The following is a 19,634-nucleotide window of genomic DNA, read 5'->3' on the forward strand; positions in this document are numbered from 1 at the left end:
CACACATATATCTATGTATATCTATAGCTGTATATCATTATTGAGTCAGGGTTTCTCTTTGTAACTGTGGCTGTCTTCCAACTCAGAGATCCACCTGCCTCTGTCTCCTGAGTGCTGGGATTAAAGGCTTAAACTACCACAGCCAGGCTAAATTCTTTTTTTAAGTGCATCTGCTTTCCTGTTGATTAAAAAGAAATCCTCAAATTAAGTAACTTCATTAAAGCTCCAGAGTGCAATGGTTAAGTGTAGATATCATCTTTGATATTTACACTTAGTCAACAAAGCTTAGCAAGCAATAACCTAAAAGATTTTAAAAGTATTTCAATTTTGGAAATATTTTTGCACTGACAAAAGTTGCAATGGCAACTTTAAATAGCATCAAAAGCAGGTGTAAGATAGACACACACTAGTACACAGGGAAAACCTCTAAAATGTTTGGAAAAAATCAATCCCTATCCCTAACACGTATATAATAAGTATCATCCTTTCTTTATAAGTTCACTTTAAAATTGGGTAGTGGGGTACCTGTAACCATGATCCAGCAACCTCAGCTACGCCAAAGTTTGAGACAGTAAAGCAGTCTACCTTATACCCAGGAGTTCCCAGACCAGCCATGGTATCATCACAAGAACTAAAAAAAATTTAAAAGCTTGGGTAAGCAGTTTAGATGTCAGTCAGGCAAAGAGCTGAACCCCACATCCTTCTTTTACTCGCAATTGCCTTTTGACAGAGGCAGATAAATAAGAGAAATATGTTCCACTACAGACATGCGAACTTCATAAATCCATTTTACAGCTTTCTTCCAATGCTTAAATTCAGTGATGTCTATTCGGTTAATTATTGGCTACTAAGCTATTGCATCTGTAATAAAGAAACTTAGGGATTAATCTTTCCAAGGTGTAAATAATCCCAAGTCAAAGGCTAAAGTGCATGCAAAATAGGTGACAGCAGTCACTGCTGTGGCAGAAGAGGCTGCATACACTGTGTTGGAGGCAATCAGCTGGGTCTCCTATTGCTAACTGAGAGATATGAGCACTGAAACCATCATTGGATCCAGCTGCTCATTCCAAGATCAAGGAGGACTTTGATAAAGTGCATCAGCAGTGGCTGGGAGTGCGCTCCAGAAAGAACTGGTGGAAAAGAATTGGAGAGAGGAGGCACCATCGGAGTGGTTTGCTTTTTAGGGCAGGAGAGGTTGGGTGGCTGTCGAGGGAAGTGGGAAAATCATCAGAAACCACAACACAAGGGAAATACCTTTCCCAGAGCTGAAGGGCTGGTCTCTTTTGAATGGAATGAAATGGAGAGGTCGAGGAGTCCAGGGAGCAACAGGAATTATGTGCTGTGTGTGTGTGTGTGTGTGTGTGTGTGTGTGTGTGTGTGTGTGTGTGTGTGTGTGAGCCCCACTCATTTCATCATCTCATTCAATCCAGCAGGGGAGATGGCTCTGGGTAGGGGTGAGGGGAAATAAAGAATTGTTTGGGGACAGGTGCAACTGGAGGCGTTTGGGATCTATTGCCTATGTCTACTGATCTTCAGCTGTGCATGGGAACCTTAGGTGAACTCATGTTCTCACAGCTGAATTCTAAGCACTGCCTTGCAGTGCAACCAGGCTTTACAGGGGTGAATGCTGGGACCTGTAGTTCAGAGCCTCCCTGCCTGTGTGCACGACCAGGGCTGGGGCTTGCAGCACCTTCTCTGCGCCTGTGTGTGGGGGTGGGGTGGGGTGGGGTGGGGTTGGGGGAGGTGGGTCCTGAGAGCAGTGAGGCACCACAAGCCCTTCCCCCTTTCCCGCCAGCCCAGCTCCTTGCTTGTCCTGGCCCTGCCTTCACGTCCTCCCCGTACCACAGCTGGGGAGATGATGAGCAGGTACCGAAAGTGACTGTAGAAAACTAAGGGCAATCTCCCTATTATGTTTAAAAATCCCAGTTAGTGGAAAGGTTAATTGAAACCCATGGTTGGTGATGCAGCAATTTAATTAGACTTAATTAATAAATCCATGTTTAATCTGAGTAAAGCATTCCTGGGTGACCTAATGAGAACAGGAAATCAGGAATCAGAAGGTGTATACAGAAGCGGGGGGGTGGGGGGTGGGTGGGGGGGTGGGGGGGTGGGGGGGTGGGAGGGGGGCTCTTAGTGCCCCTGGAGGTGGAGCCTCTGCTTTTTAAGGGAGGAGTCTGAATTGAGGTGAATCCGGGGCAGGGCCCGCCCCTTCTGCTTACCTGGTCCTGTCTCTCAGGCTTCAGTAGCCAATCAGAGCCTCTATCAGACCCGCCAGTCAGCTAGGAGGGTTCTTCCGGGAGCCAGGCTTTCAGCTCAGCTCTTTACCTGAGGAAGTCAGAAGTTGTATCTTTGTTTCTGTGGAGAGTGCTGGTCAGCTCAGCAGCCTCACCATGCTGAGCAGGGTGCTGCCCTTCACAGAGGAGGGTCCCTGGGCCGAGGTGAGAAAGGGGCTGCTCTTCACAGACCGGGAGGAGAGGTGGGAAAGGAGAGTAAGGGGTCACTGCCCCCATGTGGGGAGAGTGGCTGGCTGTAGTGAGGACTGCTGTCTCCAAGCTTGTCCAGTCACAGTGACTGCGGGGCTGCTGTCCCCATGTGGGGAGTGAGTGGCTGCTCATGGTGAGTGTGGGCGCTGTCCCCAGAATAGGTGTAGTGTCCGGCTGGGGCTCATAAGCCAGTGTGTTTGGTTCTCCCTTGGCTGAGTGGGAGCCGCTCATCATATTCCTGCCTGGTCCTGCCTTGTCCAGCATGGTTCTGTGTATCCCAGAGTGGCCAGGTTGGCAGCCTCTGAGTAACTTCACTCCCCGGGGCTGTGTCTATATAGACAGTTGGGAGCTGGACTGTTTTTAGAAATACCCGAGTGTGGTGGCATTTTGTTTGTGCTTTAAAGGTGGCACATGCCTTTAATCACAGCGCTTGAGAAGCAGAGGCAGGTGGATCTCTGTGACTTCGATCCATTTCTGGGTGAAGCTCCTAAGCTACACAGAGAAACCCCTGTCTCGAAAAATCAAACTACCAAAAACAAAACAAAACAAAACAAAAACAAAACAAAACAAACAAACAAACAAAAAAACCAAAAACAAAATGTTGCCTGCCTGAAGATCAGAGTGTGAAGCTAGGGAATAGTTATCCGAAGATAAAGGATGTGTTGGTGTACACCTTTTATCCCTACCCTTGGGAGGCAAAAGCAGGTGAATCTCTGTGAGTTCAAGGCCACCCTAGGCTACACCAGATTGATCCAGTCTAAAAGAGAGACTGAGACAGGTGGTGGTGGCTCAAACCTTTATCCCAGTACTTTGGAGGTAGAGACAGGAGTAATATTGCTGGTCAGAGAGAAATATAAGGCAGGATGAGGCGGAAGTTCCTTGTGTTCTGTCTGAACATTCACACTGTTCAGCAGAGGTAAGACCTAGGGGCTGGCTGCTCAGCTTCTCTGATCTTTCACCACTAACTCCTATATCTGACTTCAGGTTTTTATTATTAAGACCAATTAGAATTAGCGCTACTATCTCCAGTGTAGAGTAGTGTGCCATAACCAAACTGTGATGTAGAGGAGTAGAATTGATGGTATAAGGATTTACCTCTTCTTAGGAGACATGAAGTCAGATGCAGTAGAATTTAGGTAAGAGAGGGTTGTATCTCAAGTACCCAATGATAAGCATGGTTACCACACCTGCTAGAACTTAGTGTGATAAGATGTAAATGTTTGTTTACCATGATTAATCAGCCTTTACGTTCCCATAACAAAAGAGACAACCCTGTCTTAAAAACACCCATTAGGTCCCCCTCTCCATCGAAGGCCTCTTGTGCTGCTCAAGGGGACACTACAGGGTCACAGCCAACGTTAAGTTCCGGTGTGCCATAAAGTTATATTCTAGAACAGTGGCTTCTCCAGTCTTTTTTGAAATGTGGTTTTGAGAAAAGTCTCCTATATTAATTGAGGTGGACTTGAACCCTGTCTTTAGTCCCACAGTGCATTGCCCTTGTTATCCTCCTGACTAATTTCCCTAAGTTCTCAAATTACAGGTTTGTATCATCATGGAGTTCTAAAACTTCCAGTTTGAGTCACATAGTGGGCTGTCTATTGCAGTAACAGGAAAAGGATTTGTGTATGGATCATGGCTTCTCCCTTCAGACCAGAAGAGGAGGAACAGTGTACTGTGTACACTGCAGGGGAAGCAGAGTAGGCAATACAGTGTACAGTGTACACAGCAGGGGAAACAGAGAATTTCTATACAGATGTGATGGTGGAGACCACAGGAACCTCACTGCTATAGGTAAGACTATGAATTTTTCTTCACAATTTAAAATAAGGGGGCAACTGTTTCTTGGTTATTGATGCCTCTGTGTAATTACAACTGAAACTGAGGAAGGATGATGTGAATAAATCAGGCATGGTCCTAAGGTTTACTGAAGGTAATAACTTAAATTTCCAATAATATATCAGACATTCTGGTATTATGTTTTAGGATACACAGAAGGTAATTTTGATGTGCAAGCTAATACAAATATGCCTCAAGAAATTTTAAGGTATCTGTAAGTTTTAAAGACAGCAACAGTGTAAATAAAGTGCTTAAAGTGCATTGATGATTATTAAATTTTCACAAAACCATATATCTCAATGCTGTGTATCCCTTTAGATTCCTGCACTGCTGGAGATTGGCCCCTAAGGCAGCAATATTATACCTCATTTTGTAATTCACTTCCACGAGTTTCTGTCTTCTGGAATATAACAGATACCAAAACTCCATTCTTTCACAAGCCTTTACAATAGGAATGAATCATACCATAAAATTATATATGTATATATGTGTATATACATATACACATATATACATATATTTTTTTTTTAAATTCAGATTTGGTTGTAAGTATAGAAGTGGACCTTTTTATTGTAGACCAGGCTGTCCTAAACCCACAGAGACCCACATTATTCTTATGAAATCAGTCTTTATTCTAGAACTCAGTTATCTTTGAAGGTCATTATATATGTAATTGTAGTGAGGTAGTCCTTCTGTAGCACTGACCACGCCCATTGGGGGCTGGAGAGATGGCTCAGAGGTTAAGAGCACTGGTTACTCTTCCAAAGGTCCTGAGTTCAATTCCCAGCAACCACATGGTGGCTCACAGCTATCTGTAATTGGGTCTGGTGCCCTCTTCTGGCGTTGAAGCAGACATGTAAGCAGAGCATTGTAAACACAATAAATAAATCTTAAAAAAAAAAAAAAAAAAAAAAAATTAAAAAAAAAAAAGAAAGAAAGTTTAAAAAAAAAAAAAATTATTTTTTACCATATTCTATGTATGTATACTTTTCTTGTGTTCAAAACATTTTGTATATTGATACAATTTGGGATATTTATCTTACTGCCCTTTATAGTTCTACCTCTTGTCTTGACACTTATACTCTACCTCTATTTTAGGGATTTACATGTAGGTATATGTAAATAGTTATATTGTTTAAGTATTTGTTCCTGCTTTACTCAGGAAAGTTTTAATCAGGCTTTTAGCTAAGTTCCCGAGTATTACAGATTATCTTCACTCACATTTCCTGTACCTATGAGATTAGTCAGATATAGATGCTTAATCTTCAATCCTTCATAGACATGCAGAACATGGCATTTAAATGTTTTAATATTAGTACTCCATTGACATGAGACACTGTTGCTCCTGACAGCACCGTGCATTTTCCCGAAAATATGTTGGACACTGTTGTTGCTCCTGCTGGAGTTCAATCTCGCCTCAGCTAATGGCCTGTTGGGCATAGAATTGCCCCCACCTTGACCACTGATTTGGACATGCAGTCCTATGTGCTTGCAGGAGACAAATATAGAAGACTGCTTGACCTTGCCAAGTCAGGGTAAGACAGCCATTCTATTTCCCTGCTGTTGTTGTGGTCTGTCAAGTTCTCTTGGCCTTAGCCAAATCTGGGTGTACCAACGTCGCTGTGAGACCTAGGGTGACTGTTCAGGTGGCTTGCTGTTTCTGTCCTTGCTGCACCGTGTTGGAAGTTGTCCATCCGCATTTCCTGTCTACTCTAGTATTGTTATTTTCCTTCTCAGGTCTTGATGAGGTTGAAGATTAAACTATCACAACTATTATTCTCTCTTCCTAGTTAGATATATTAGGTACTAGACTTACGTTTTCCAGCTTAGGACAACTCTATTGTAAACTCCATTATGCCCTCACCCTAGGACTAGATATGTAGGTCATTTTGTTCTCGATTTTCCTTTTCTTAGAGCACACTTGTTATTCACTGTTTTGTATATAGTTTTGTATTAAGCCTAAATCTTTTCTTTAGACTAAAAGGGGAATTGTAGTGAGGTAGTCCTTCTGTAGCACTGACCACGCCCATTGGGGGGTGGAGCGATGGGCGGAGGTGACCTGAGGAAGGAGGTCGGAGGGGGCCAGGAGGCGCTCTCTTTTCTGGCGTGACTCGGACAGGAGAGGATCGGGTTGAATTTCCTGGTGTTCATCTGTCTAGGTTGTAAGTTATTTCTCCCTGAATAAACATCTATTCGGCCTATTTGTTTATCCTGACCCTTATTTACCGCAATATGTAATTATAATCTATACTTTGTCTTTCTTTGAGACAGGGCCCTACTATGTGACCCTACTACCTCAGCCTACTGAATTATGGGATTAGAGGAATGATCCACGGTTTCTGGGTCTGTTTTTATTTTCAGTGTGCTCAAAAAACAGAAGAAAGTCTTGAGGGAATTCTTACAATTTTAGAAAACTTAAATAAGAAACTTAAGAATCATACAAACAGTGTATGAGAGAAGCTGTGGTGTCTTTGTAGGAATTCCATAAATCTATTTACAGTACTTTAGTCTTGGAATATCCATTTCTATCTTCCAAGAATTAATGTGAAGTAGTGTATTTGGAGTATGTGGTAGATGCCATTTTTTTTTCTTTTATGTTGCGCAATCTCTCATTTTAATACTTTTTAGTTCCTGAACTTTTGGGACTTAACTAAGTTACATATTTCATTACTTAAAACTGAAAATTGTTTTTAGGAGATAGGAAAACTGCTTGTTTTATAGAGTAAGTATTGCTTCTAAGGATTTTCAGTTTTTGTAGCTATATGATGATGCTTTTATTACATCTGTTCTGTAAATGTGTTCTCATCTTCTTATATGTTCAGTGGGTATGTTGAGCATACCTCATCAGAAAATCTGAAATTTTATTAAAATGGTAAAAAGCCTTATACAAGCTTCGCTGGTAAAGTCTAAAGAGACACCCAGACGTCAAAAAGTACTGAAAACTTTTGTGTAATACACTAACATCTTTGAGAATTACTCATTACTGCTCATTGAAAATAATTCAAGGTTTTTAGATATGATTTAATAATGCCTGGGACTTTTTATGATAGTATTCAGTGTGGTCATTGAGGTACATGTAAACATTGTTTTGAATTATTAATAGAAACCGCTGAGATACAATTGACCCTCAGATTGACATTGGAAAGTAGAATAAATAGAAACTCTAATATTACAATTTTACTGAGAAGGAAATAAAATGGAAAACTGTTGATAGGGGAGTCTGGAAATCTCTATGCTGGTAAGTTCTAAACTCAGAAGTGAGACAAACTGAACACATATTTGGTAGTTTTTACTATGGGATGAATTAGTTTAAAAATTGGTTTTCATCTTCATAATATCTTCAGTAAACTTCCCTCTTTGGTTAGTTTTTACCTTAACTAATTTGTAATGTCAAATTTAAGATTGTGTACATTGTAGTAGAGTATACATGTACAGCTCTAGGCCAAGTTGTTACATGCTAGTGTTCTCTGTTTGAATAGCTGTTTCAACTTTAAATCATACCAAAAGTTTTTCTAGGAATAAGCCACCCTTCCCCTTTCTTAGGATAAAGCTTTTTTATTATATTTTAACAAAGGGAATTAAATATTTGGTACAGAATTTAATATACTAATATTTGAATATTAGTATATTTGATTGACTAATAAGTATTTTTGGTCTAGTGAAAACAGAAATACGTTTCTTGCTTTAAAACAATACTCAGCTGGGTAGTGGTGGTGCACATCTTTAATCCCAGCATTTAAGATGCAGAAGCAGGCAGATCTTAGTGAGTCTGAGGCCAGCCTGGCATGCAAAATGAATTGCAGGTCAGCTAGAACTGTTTCACAGAGAAACCCTGTCTCAAAAAAACCAATAAATAATAAAAACCACCACCACCAATAACAACACAGACAATTGCATTCATTAAATGTTGTCATTTGAGTTAAACAAAAAACACAGGAAATATTTTGTGATCAACAGAGTAAGACTGAAATATAAGTAGTCTGTTTTATTTTATTTTTTTTTTTCCTTTTTTTTTTTTTTTTGGTTAGGTTTTTGTTGACACAAGGTTTCATTGTAGTAGCCTTACCCAGTCTTGATCCTCCTGCCTTAATGTCCCTAGTTCTTTCACTTTTTAAAAATGCATTTGTATGTTTGTATGTAGTGGGCATGTGTGGAGGTAAGACATTCTGTCTTTGCTATCATGTGGTGCCTGGGAATTTAATGCATTTGTATGTTTGTATGTAGTGGGCATGTGTGGGGTAAGACAGTCTGTCTTTGCTATCATGTGGTGCCTGGGAATTTAATGCATTTGTATGTTTGTATGTAGTGGGCATGTGTGGGGGTAAGACATTCTGTCTTTGCTATCATGTGGTGCCTGGGAATTGAACTCATGTCAGCCTTTGTAGCAAGCACCTCTATCCTCCGAGCTTTCTTACCACCTGCTCAATAATGCTTTTATTTATTTATTTATTTATTTGTTTGTTTGTTTGTTTGTTTGTTTTCTTGAAACAGTGGCCCATGCTGGCCTTGAATTCCTGATCCTCCTACCTATATTTTTGAAGTTCTGGACCATATCCACATTCTGCATTCTTAATGCCTTAATGTTTCAACTCTGGTAAATTTCTGGTTTGTTTTTGAGAGAAATTGCTATTGAATATTATTTTATTGAATTTCTATTTCATACTACAAGCATTTTGGTGGTTCACTTTGACTGTTTAAGACAGTCTTCAACTAATTTCTGTTTAGTTAGATTAAAAATATTAGTGTAATGTTCTTAAGGACTTATGCTCTATAAGTTATAGGAAAGTTATGATTGTTGTATGTGTTGAAAACATAACTCTTTTGTGTGTGTGTGTATGCAGTGTGATTTTGGGGTAGTGTATCAGTTGGCTGATGCTAGAGTGAGGAGGACACTAAGCGATACTTTGAGAAACTGTAACAAATGGTGTGACACTAATTATTATTCATTCCATTCCCTCATATTTCAGGTTTATAATGTCCAGCCTCTAAGGGTTTATGTTATATCTGATATTTGCAAAGTCCCTTTTCACTCTCATCTGATCACACAGCTACCCTTGCAGTCACTTTATTACTTGTCCTGGTGAAGTCATTCAAACTCTTTAGTTCCCTGTTGAAAGTATCAAACTAGAACCTTCCTGTAAATAAAAATTTATTTTGGACCTCGGATTATAATTCAAGTTGAACTCTTCCTGCTGCCTAGAATAGATGATTTTCATCCTCACTGCTACCTCCTTTATTGATTCTGTAAGAGCCACTGGGTTTTTTGTTTTTGTTTTTGTTTTCCTCCTCTTTTTAGTGAGTTTTTTTTTTTTTTTCCTGAGTCTGGTAAACAAAGAAAACTGTAAGTGTCTAGTCTTCAACTTCCTCAGAGACCTGAGAAGGAAATAATATTATCTGAGTAAGCAGTAAGTACTTACTTTAAAGTTTACTCTAAAACATGTGAGTTACTCGGAGTAATAGCAGTTAGGAGATGGAATCTAGACAATGGAATTTTAACTAAAACTGGTTTAATGTAGGTATTTGTAATCTGTAGCTCTAGAGAGTTTCATAGAAAGAGGAACTCTCAACTTGGCATCAGGTGGAATCGTCACACGAGAGAGAAATGTGAGAAATGACGGAAACATCTGGCTGCCTGGACAGTCAGCCAAGGTTCTCTGCATTCATCTTTGGCCTATAGGCCTAGCATGTCTGACAGACTTTTCGGAGAAGCAGGAGTTTTGAAAGACTGTCCGACCTCATCTTCACAAGGTTTTGCAGTCACTCTCTTTTGTGTCCTGCTTGTTCAATTTCGACAGCATACTGTCAGCAACTGAGGCAAGGACGCTTTCTTACCCAATCAAACTTTGCAGGATTGCCCATCATGTGCTGTAAACTAGAAAGAAACAAAATTTAAGGTTTTGGATTCTTAGTCTGTGATTACAGTTTAGCATTGATTGGCAGAGTCAGAAACCCAGTGAGAAACTGTGAGAGTTCATTGCATGAAGCTGTGATGACGAAGCCTGGTGTTGTTGGTTGTGTTTTTTTATTTTTTATGCTTTACTCTTTTTGGGGCCTGCCACCCAGCTCTCAAATAAGATACACATACACCACAACACACACACACACACACACACACACACACACACACACACACACACACACACACACACAGATTCATTCTTTCCTATGCATGCTCAGCCTTAGCTTGGCTTGTTTGTAGCCTGCCATCTCCTTTTGCCTCTGGGCTTTATCTTTATTCTGAATACCTTTCTTTACTTGTTACTCCATGACTTGCTGTGTAGATGGGTGGCTGGCCCCTGGTGCCCTTTTATCCTGCCCCTCCCACCACATTTCTCCTCCCGTTTATTCCCTCTGCCTGCCAGCCCTGCCTATCCTTTCCTGCCAAGATATTGGCCATTCATGTCTTTATTAGATCCATCAGGTATTTTAGACAGGCAAAATATCACAGCTTCACAGAGTTAAACAGATGCAACATAAAAGAACATACCACATCATTGCATCATTAACAGATGTTCCATAGTATAAAACAATATAACACATCTTAAAATAATATTCCACAACAGCCTGGCATGGATTTAGAGACCACAAAATATTGAGATACTAAGCTATTAGACATCTTCCATGAAGACCTAGCTGCATATTGGGAGTGGAAGTAACCAAAGAGAGAGATGTATGAGAAGTTGCAGGGATAGGGCCATCTAAGCCCCTCGTAATTGAAGCTCTCTGCATCTGAGACAGAGCTACAGGATTTGATGTTTGTCCTGCCGTGCTTCAGTCTTGCCTTGGTCCAGTCTTCCCTCACTGTCAACATTTCTCTTTTGGAATGTGAATGGTATTCTGTGCCATTTTATGTTGAAAAGATGTAACTTGTTTTCTGATTTTCTAAGATGTCACTGTCAAACCATTGTCTTGAGTATCAGAAGAGACTTTGGACATTTGAACAGTATAGGGGCTGTTGCAGACTATGAGGATCATTGAAGTGACTAAATGCATTTCCTTCATGGCTGACCATGAGCCTTTCGTAATCTGGGTCAGAGTGTAATTGATAGAATGAATTGCCAGATAAGATCGTGTATTTGAACTTGTGTCTCTCTTTAGTGACTTTCTTTTAATTGCTTGTGAAACTTTTAGTAGGAGGAGCCTTTCTGGATGAAATTCCTCATTGGGAATATGAGTCTCTGTAGCCTCAACCCATTTCCTGTTCTTTGTGCCCATTGTGTTGAGGTTGAGACTGATCAGCTAACTTCCTTCTTTTGTTTTCATGCCTTCACCACTATTATCGACTCTATCTCTAAATGACATAAGATACAGTGGAAGAAATTGCTATGCAGTAGTAAGGCAGTTTTGTAGCCTGCTGTTTCAATTTTTGGTTTGTTTGTTAAGGTTTGTCTGTCTAGTCCTGGCTGTCCTGAAAGTAGCTCTGTATACCAGGCTGGCCTCTAACTCAGAACTCCCCCTGACTCTGACTCCCAAGTCCTGGGATTAAAGGTTGGTCAACATTCCTGACTGTTTTGTTTTGTTTTTATATTATTGGGTGATGGACCTGGAATGTAGGCTTTTGTGTATGTCAAGCATATGCTTTTGTACTGAGCTCCACTCATATCTTGAATTTTAAAATTTGGTTGAGGGTATTATTCTGTTTCCTAGGATGCCAAGTATTCATGGCACCAATACTTCCTGAGTCGTATGAGTCATTGGATTGCAGGTGCACGACCTTCCTGCCTGTTGTATTTGTTTTGAATGGTTTTGAATTCTTTTTTGTTTGTTTGTTTTTTGAAACAGGGTTTCTCTGTGTAGCTTTGGATCCTGTCCTGAAACTAGCTTTTGTAGACCAGGCAGGTCTCAAACTCACAGAGATTTGCTTGCCTCTGCCTCCTGAGTCCTGGGATTAAAGGCATGTGTACCACCAGCCGGGTCTTGTCTTGAATTTTAAAATGAATATGAATATTTTACCTGTATGCATGTACATGCACCTTTGTGGATATCTAGTCCTCATAGTGGTCAAAAGATGGTCTCAGAAACACTGACCTTGGAATAATTGATAGTTGTCATCCACTGATGGGGGATGTCCTTCTGTGTATATGTTTCTTTTATTGGTTGATGAATAAAATGCTAATTGACCATTAGCCAGGCAGGAAACATGAGCAGAGCTACCAGATCAGGAGAAGGTGGGGGAGAGGAAGGCAGACACAGCCATGACAGAGATACCATGCTGCTGAAGGAGTAACATGATAGGATACAGGTAAGCCACAGCCTCGTGGCAATACATAGATGAATAGAAATGGGTTAGCCATTGGCCAATCAGTTTCATAATTAATACAATATGTGTATGATGAAGGGATATGGAGTATGGCGAAACAGAAATCTCCAACTACAATCCCCATGTAAGTACTGATAGTTGGCCCCACCTATGTATAAGATGAGCAAGAGCTCTTTTACTACTGAGCAATCTCTCTTGCCCTGTAATGGTTTAAACATGCAGTGCCTTTTAGTAAAATCTTGATGTTATAGTTCAAATTAGGGGACTTCAGATTTCTGGAAATGAATACAGAACTGAAATGAATGCATAACTTGGTTACTGGGGTTCTTGTCCTGACAGGTTTCTCTGCTTTTCTCAGCCACAAATAAACACACAGATGCTATGTTAATTATTAAACTGTTAGCTGATGGCAATGGCTTCTTATTGGCTAACTCTGTATTAATTATTAACCCACTTCTATTCATCTTTGTATTTCCACATGGTCTTATCTTACTGGAGAACGTCTGGTGAATCCTATCCTGCTACCTCCTGGTCCCTCAATGGCATATTTATTTATTTATTTATTTATTTATTTATTTATTAATTAATTATGTATACAGTGTTCTACCTGAATGTTTCCCTATATGCCAGAAGAGGGCCCTGGACCTCATTACAGGTGGTTGTGAGCCACCAAGTGGTTGCTGGGAATTGAACTCAGGACTTCTGAAAGAGCAGTCAGTGCTCTTAACCTCTAAGCCATCTTTCCAGCCCCTCCTGGCATCTCTTTTGGTGGGCTCTCCCTGCCCACCTTCCCCAAAATTTCCTTGTCTCCTAGCCTTGCCTACTTCCTGCTTCTATTGACTATTGGCCAAACAGTGTTTTATTTATCCACCAATAAGAGAGACATACAGGACATCCCCCATCATAACTGTAGGAACTTCAGTAAAAACCTCTGGGTTCTTTCTATTTGTTTGACTGATGTTTGTGTAAAATAAAGGGTCTTAATATGTACTCTGGCTATCCTGGACCTTACTGGATAGACTAGGCTGGCATGCCAGCCTCTACCTTCTGAGTGCTGGCATGAGCCAATACACCCAATTTGTTCATCTTAGTTTTTTTTTCTTGTAGTTAGTATTTTTTCATATAATTTCTCTCATGTGTACTCTGTACTGTTCATCTGTTTACTTCTCCTTATGTTTGTTAATATGTATTTCTCTTGCAAGGTGATAGCCCATTTAAAGGGTACAGTCAATAGGTAACCTCCTTGTTAGGAGTAAGGTTTTCCCTGCAGGTCTGGTCCCACCGCCATGCCAGCCCCAATTAATACACAGAGACTCTGTATTAGATATAAAGCTGTTGGCCTGTTTCTAATGTTTCTTATTGGCTGGCTCTATCTTAATGATTAACCCATTTCTATTCATCTAAGTACTTCCATGTGCCTTTATCTTACTGGAGAGAGGGGTTGGCGTTCTGCTCTCTCAGTCTACCATCTTGGAACTCCTCCCTACTACTTCCTCTCTCCTCCTAGTCTCCTAGTCCCACCTATCTTGTTTTCCTATTGGCCAACAGTGCTTTGTTCATTAACCAATACAAGAAACATTTACAGAATGACAACTCCCATAATCTCTTTTCTGTCTAAAATAAAAAGAAGGGTTTTAACCTTAGCATAGCAAAATATATCACAAAACAGTTATCAAATAAGAACCACAGTCAACAATGTTTAGTCCATTAACATTTAGCAAGATTTAAATATTTTATCATCTATCCTATCTTTGTGAGTCTAAAGTCCTATATGTCTTTAGTCCTAACTAAGGGAAACTATAACCATAACTGTCTTCAACTCCTTCAAAGACCACAGAAGTATAATATATAAACTCTAGACCTCTTATTCAGTTTCCTTCTAATAAAGTAACTTGGTGATTACATTATAATGTCTGTGTTGTGGAATAAGTGTGGGTAGCACCAGAATTATGTGACTATACTGTCAAAGAAGTATACATTTACAATGTTGTCAGTATCATACTTTCTGTTGTACACATGTATGGGATATCTTAGAATGCTGTTACCTATGATGATGTGCATGTCAACTTCACTTGGGAAGAGTGGACGTTGCTGGATCCTTCCCAGAAGAAACTCTACAAAGATGTGATGCTGGAGACCTACAGGAACCTCACTGCTATAGGTAAGACTGAATTTTCTTCATGCTTTGAAATAAGGGGACAACTATTTCTAGTTTATTGATGATCTTTTGTAATTTGATTGAGAAAGAAGAAGAATGAGCTGAATAAATCAGGCATGGTTTTAAGGTACACTGAAGGTAGTAACTGAAATGTTTCACAATTTTCAATAACATAACATACATTGTCTGTTACCATATTTTAGGATACAGTTGGGAAGACCACAATATTGAAGAACATTGTCAAAGTTCTAGAAGACATTCAAGGTAATTTTCATGTGCAAGCTGATAGAAATGTGCCTCTGAAGAAATTGCATTGTGTCCTGTAAGTTTTAAACAAAAGCAACAGTGTAAATAAGCACAGCTTAAAGTACATTGATGGTTATTAAATTCTCACATAATCATATACCTTAATCCCAGATGGGTGAATTACATTCTTTAAAGAAGGAAGACGAGGAAACGATGCCCCATCAGATACCACCATTTGAGTCATAGTACCATGATAACTATGCTATAGAGTTGTCAAGTCATTCATTTCATACTACTCACATTTTTCTAAAGGTATACACATTGAAGAGGTGAGAAGTGTATATGTCCAAAGCCTTCTAATAAGCAAATAGTCCATAGTAAAGCTGTTGTTACTCATATACTTGTGACTGTGCTAAGTTTAGTGAGAGGTGCAATTAGAGTCAAGATTGAAAGGGCAATAGTTGTAGAGAAACCTTAATTCTTATACCACAATGTATGAGAACAGAAAGTCCAAACTGTGTGAATTGAATGTGGGAACATCTTATTTGTTGTTCTTTTAGTAGGTTTACCATATTTCACTCTGGATACAAGCCATAGGAGCATAGGGATATGGGAAGATGTAACACACCTCTCTATCTGAATAATTAGAAAATATGCAGCTGTCCTCACATTGAGTATTCTTGTTCAATTTGATTCAAGTATACAAGTAATTTGTTTTGCAAGTTTCATTGTTAACACATCAACAAACTCATACTGTAGAAAATCCCTATGAGTACTAGGACTATGGAAATACTGTGTTTGTCCTAGTTCACTTAGCAAATGCAGTATGACTCATAATATAGGAAAGTTTATGAATGCAGTAAGAGTGGTAAAGTTCTGAGTTTTTCTTGTTCTCTTCAAATATGTGAGAAATCTCATAGAAAAAAAAAAGATTCTGTAAATGTAAACTACGTAATACAGGATCTTACCATCACAGGTATCTTCAAAGATGCAAAACAACCCATAATGAGTGTAAACACAGTGATAAAAACCTTAAGATCTGATTCATCTTTACAATTGGACCAAATTGTAAAATTAGTTCATATAATAGAAACATTCAACAGTATATTGAATTTTGTAAAGTGTTTACATGTTCCAATTATCCTTCAGGCTTGAAAGAAGTCAAACTGATGGGAAACCTTCGTTATGTGTTAAAACCTTTGCATATGGAAGTCATCTTCAGTGTAATGAAAGAACACATAATGGAAAGAAACCCTATGAGTGTAATCAATGTGGTAAAGCCTTTGTATGTTTTAGTCTTCTTCGAACACATAAGAAAACACATACTGGAGAGAAACCCTATGAATGTGATCAGTGTGGTAAAGCCTTTGCAAGCTACAGTAATCTTCTAAGGCATAAAAAAACTCATTCTGGAGAGAAACCTTATGAATGTGATCAGTGTGGCAAAGCCTTTGCACGTTATAGTAATCTTCTAATACATGAAAGAATACATACTGGAGAGAAACCCTATGAATGTAATCAGTGTGGCAAAGCCTTTGCATTTCACACTTCTGTTCAATGTCATGAAAGAACACATACTGGACAGAAACCCTATGAATGTGATCAATGTGGTAAAGCCTTTTCACAACTCAGTAATCTTCAAATGCATGAAAGAACACATACTGGAGAGAAGCCCTATGAATGTCATCAATGTGGTAAAGCCTTTGCACGTCACAGTCATCTTCAAATGCATGAAAGAACACATACTGGAGAGAAGCCCTATGAATGTCATCAATGTGGTAAAGCCTTTGCACGTCACAGTCACCTTCTAATGCATGAAAGAACCCATACTGGACAGAAACCCTATAAGTGTGATCAGTGTGGTAAAGCCTTTTCACAACTTTGTAATCTTAAAGTGCATGTAATTACACATACTGGAGAGAAACCCTATGAATGTAATCAATGTGTTAAAGCCTTTGTACGTCACAGTCGTCTTCTAATACATGAAAGAATACATACTGGAGAGAAACCTTATGAATGTAATCAGTGTGGTAAAGCCTTTGCGTGTCACAGTTCTCTTCAACGCCATGAAAAAACCCATACTGGACAGAAACCCTATGAATGTATTCAATGTGGTAAAGCCTTTTCACAACTCAGTAATCTTCAAATGCATGAAAGAAAACATACTGGAGAGAAACCCTATGAATGTAATCAATGTGGTAAAGCCTTTGCACATCTCGGTCATCTTCAACGGCATGAAAGAATACATACTGGAGAGAAACCATATGAATGTAATCCGTGTGGTAAAGCCTTTGCATTTATCAATAGTCTTAAAAATCATGTGAAAAAATCATACTGCAGAGAAACCATATATATGTAGTCAATGTGGTAAAGTTTTGTACTTTATACAGGAGTAAAACTTTTTGTATGCAATCAATCTTTTAAAGCTTTTGCATATTGTAGTAGACTTTGAGTCAGTAGTTCTGAAAAAACTAATTCTGAAACTCTTGTTACTATAAAGTATTTGGTAAGATCTTTAGCCAACACACTTGCATTAAGTTGCATAAGTGTATTCTGTAGAAGAAATTTTGACAGTGTCAACAACCTATTGAAGCATTATGATGTCTGTATTTTGTTTGTACCTGCAAACTCATGAAAACAAGCTCTGTGAATATAAATGATAAGGTAACAGGTGATATTTTGTTTATGATCTAACAAGTAAAGCTTGCCTGAATATCAGAGTGCAAAGCTAGTTAGTCACACTAGTTAGCCATAGAGGCCAGGCAGTGGTGGTACAGTACAGAACCTTGCTAGATTTCTGTTTTTGTTTTTTTTTTTTTTTTTTTTAGCTTTTTCGTTTGCATTCTTCCTTGCTCCATTTATTGTAAATATTCAATTTACCATGAAGACTATACTTTTTATTATTATTCATTAGTCAAGAATTTCATCTGGGTTGGCTTGGCTTGGGAGCAGTAACTCAGGAATTGGGTCCTGGACAGGCATTGTTACCATGTTTGTGTCTTGTCTTTGTCCCCTTCCACGTGATGGGATGCGCGGCATTAAAGAGGCCCATGGAGTTCCAGGCGGTGATGCTGAGCTGAGATGCTGTGCCCCTCTGCCCGGCCCCACTCAGGGTCTTAGGTCCCCTGGTCTCCAATCCGCCACCTGTTCTGATGCAGATGCTGCTGACTAGTCTCTAACAACCTGCCATGCCCAGCAGTGAGCATTGCCTTCCAACTCATGAGCAAGTTTTTCATAACATAAAGCAAGAATATAGCCATTATCAGGGGTGGAGACATTAGATTGTTCTCAGTCAGAGTGAAGCCTGTACTTCAGAAAGCCAGCCTCCCTCCTTGGCACTTATGTCACCAAGTTCTCCAGGTTCTTTCTGGATGAAGAAGGACCAGCCCACCTTTATCCTCTGACAAGTGGGAATAATATATGAGCTTCTGTTAAAAGACTATGAAGATAAGGTCTGGGAGGAATACTAGCATATCCTCAGTACCAAACTGGCAGAACGATATGAATCTTTTGGGAAATTCACACATGATCAGATTATGTGGCAGTATGGACAAGGCCAAAATGCTATGCATGCCGAAGCCTTCTTGTCTATCTGGGCACCAGGTGTGACCTCCAGAGATGGTTACTGTACACTTTTTTCAACTGGTTTGATATCACATTTCAGTTCCAACTTTGCATCCTGAGAACACTGTAATGTTTCTGCACGTGCATTTATACAATTTGAAAGACCTTAAAACTTTCTTGTTGCCACAAGCATATCTTTCTTTTCTGCTCATCCACTAAACAGCTGTACCCTACTGTGATAGGTTTTCCAAAAAAAAGTACCTGGAGCAGCAGTTTAGCAAGGAATGCCTTCAGTGACACTCAACATGTGGCATTTCCCCAAGCACAGAAGTGTGTGAGAGTGCCTGTGTGTTTTAAATTTTTATTTCCTCTAGCTTATCTTCCGTGCCTGAGATTCTCTCTTCCATCTCATGAATTTTTTGGTTATGCTTGAATCTGTAGTTCCTGATTGTTTGCCCAGTATTTCCAGCATTCTTCTGTTTCTGTTTACTTTATTGTCTCTATTTCAGTTTTCAAGTGTTGGACTGTTTCCTTCACCCGTTTAATTGTTTTTTCGTGGTTTTCTGTACTTCCTTTAAAAAATGTGTTCATTTCTTCCAACTTTTTTGTTTGTTTTTTCTTCTAGTTCTTTAAGGGATTTTCTCACATCTTCTTTGAAGGCCTCTATGATTTTTATGACGATAATTTTTAAGTCGTTCTCTTCTGCTTCATCTGCTTTGTTGTATCCTGGTCTAGTTGATGTACATTCCATAGATTCTGGTAGTGTTATGCTTGTCTTTCTGTTGTTAGGTGTTTTCTTGTATTGCTATTTCCCCTTAGCTTCTTCCAGTAGGTGTTGGTGGGGGTCTCTCCCTCTCTCTATGGTGCTTTCCACGTGGGCTTGGGTGGGTCAGAGGTTCGATGTCTGTAGCTTTGGGTGATCCAAGCACTTTAGGAGGTCTCTGCACAGGCAGGGGCCTGGTGATGGGGGTCAAAGATCAGGCTCCAGCAGAAGACTGGCCATGGGAGTCAAAGGTATGGAAGGCTGGGACTCAGGATGTTCTTTATGCTGATAGGCAGATCTGGCCTGGGCCTTGCATCTCCAGCT

General features: G+C 39.6%; 2 pseudogenes; both read left to right on the forward strand.

Moving 5' to 3' along the window:
- Positions 1 to 14,057: 14,057 nt before the first annotated feature.
- Positions 14,058 to 17,646, forward strand: LOC127221185 (zinc finger protein 431-like; annotated as a pseudogene).
- Positions 17,647 to 17,783: 137 nt separating this feature from the next.
- On the forward strand, positions 17,784 to 18,666 carry LOC127221186 (akirin-1-like; annotated as a pseudogene).
- Positions 18,667 to 19,634: the final 968 nt, after the last annotated feature.

Source organism: Phodopus roborovskii, unplaced genomic scaffold (assembly GCF_943737965.1).
Source record: "Phodopus roborovskii unplaced genomic scaffold, PHOROB, whole genome shotgun sequence".
In the NCBI taxonomy this organism is placed as follows: Eukaryota; Metazoa; Chordata; class Mammalia; order Rodentia; family Cricetidae; genus Phodopus; species Phodopus roborovskii.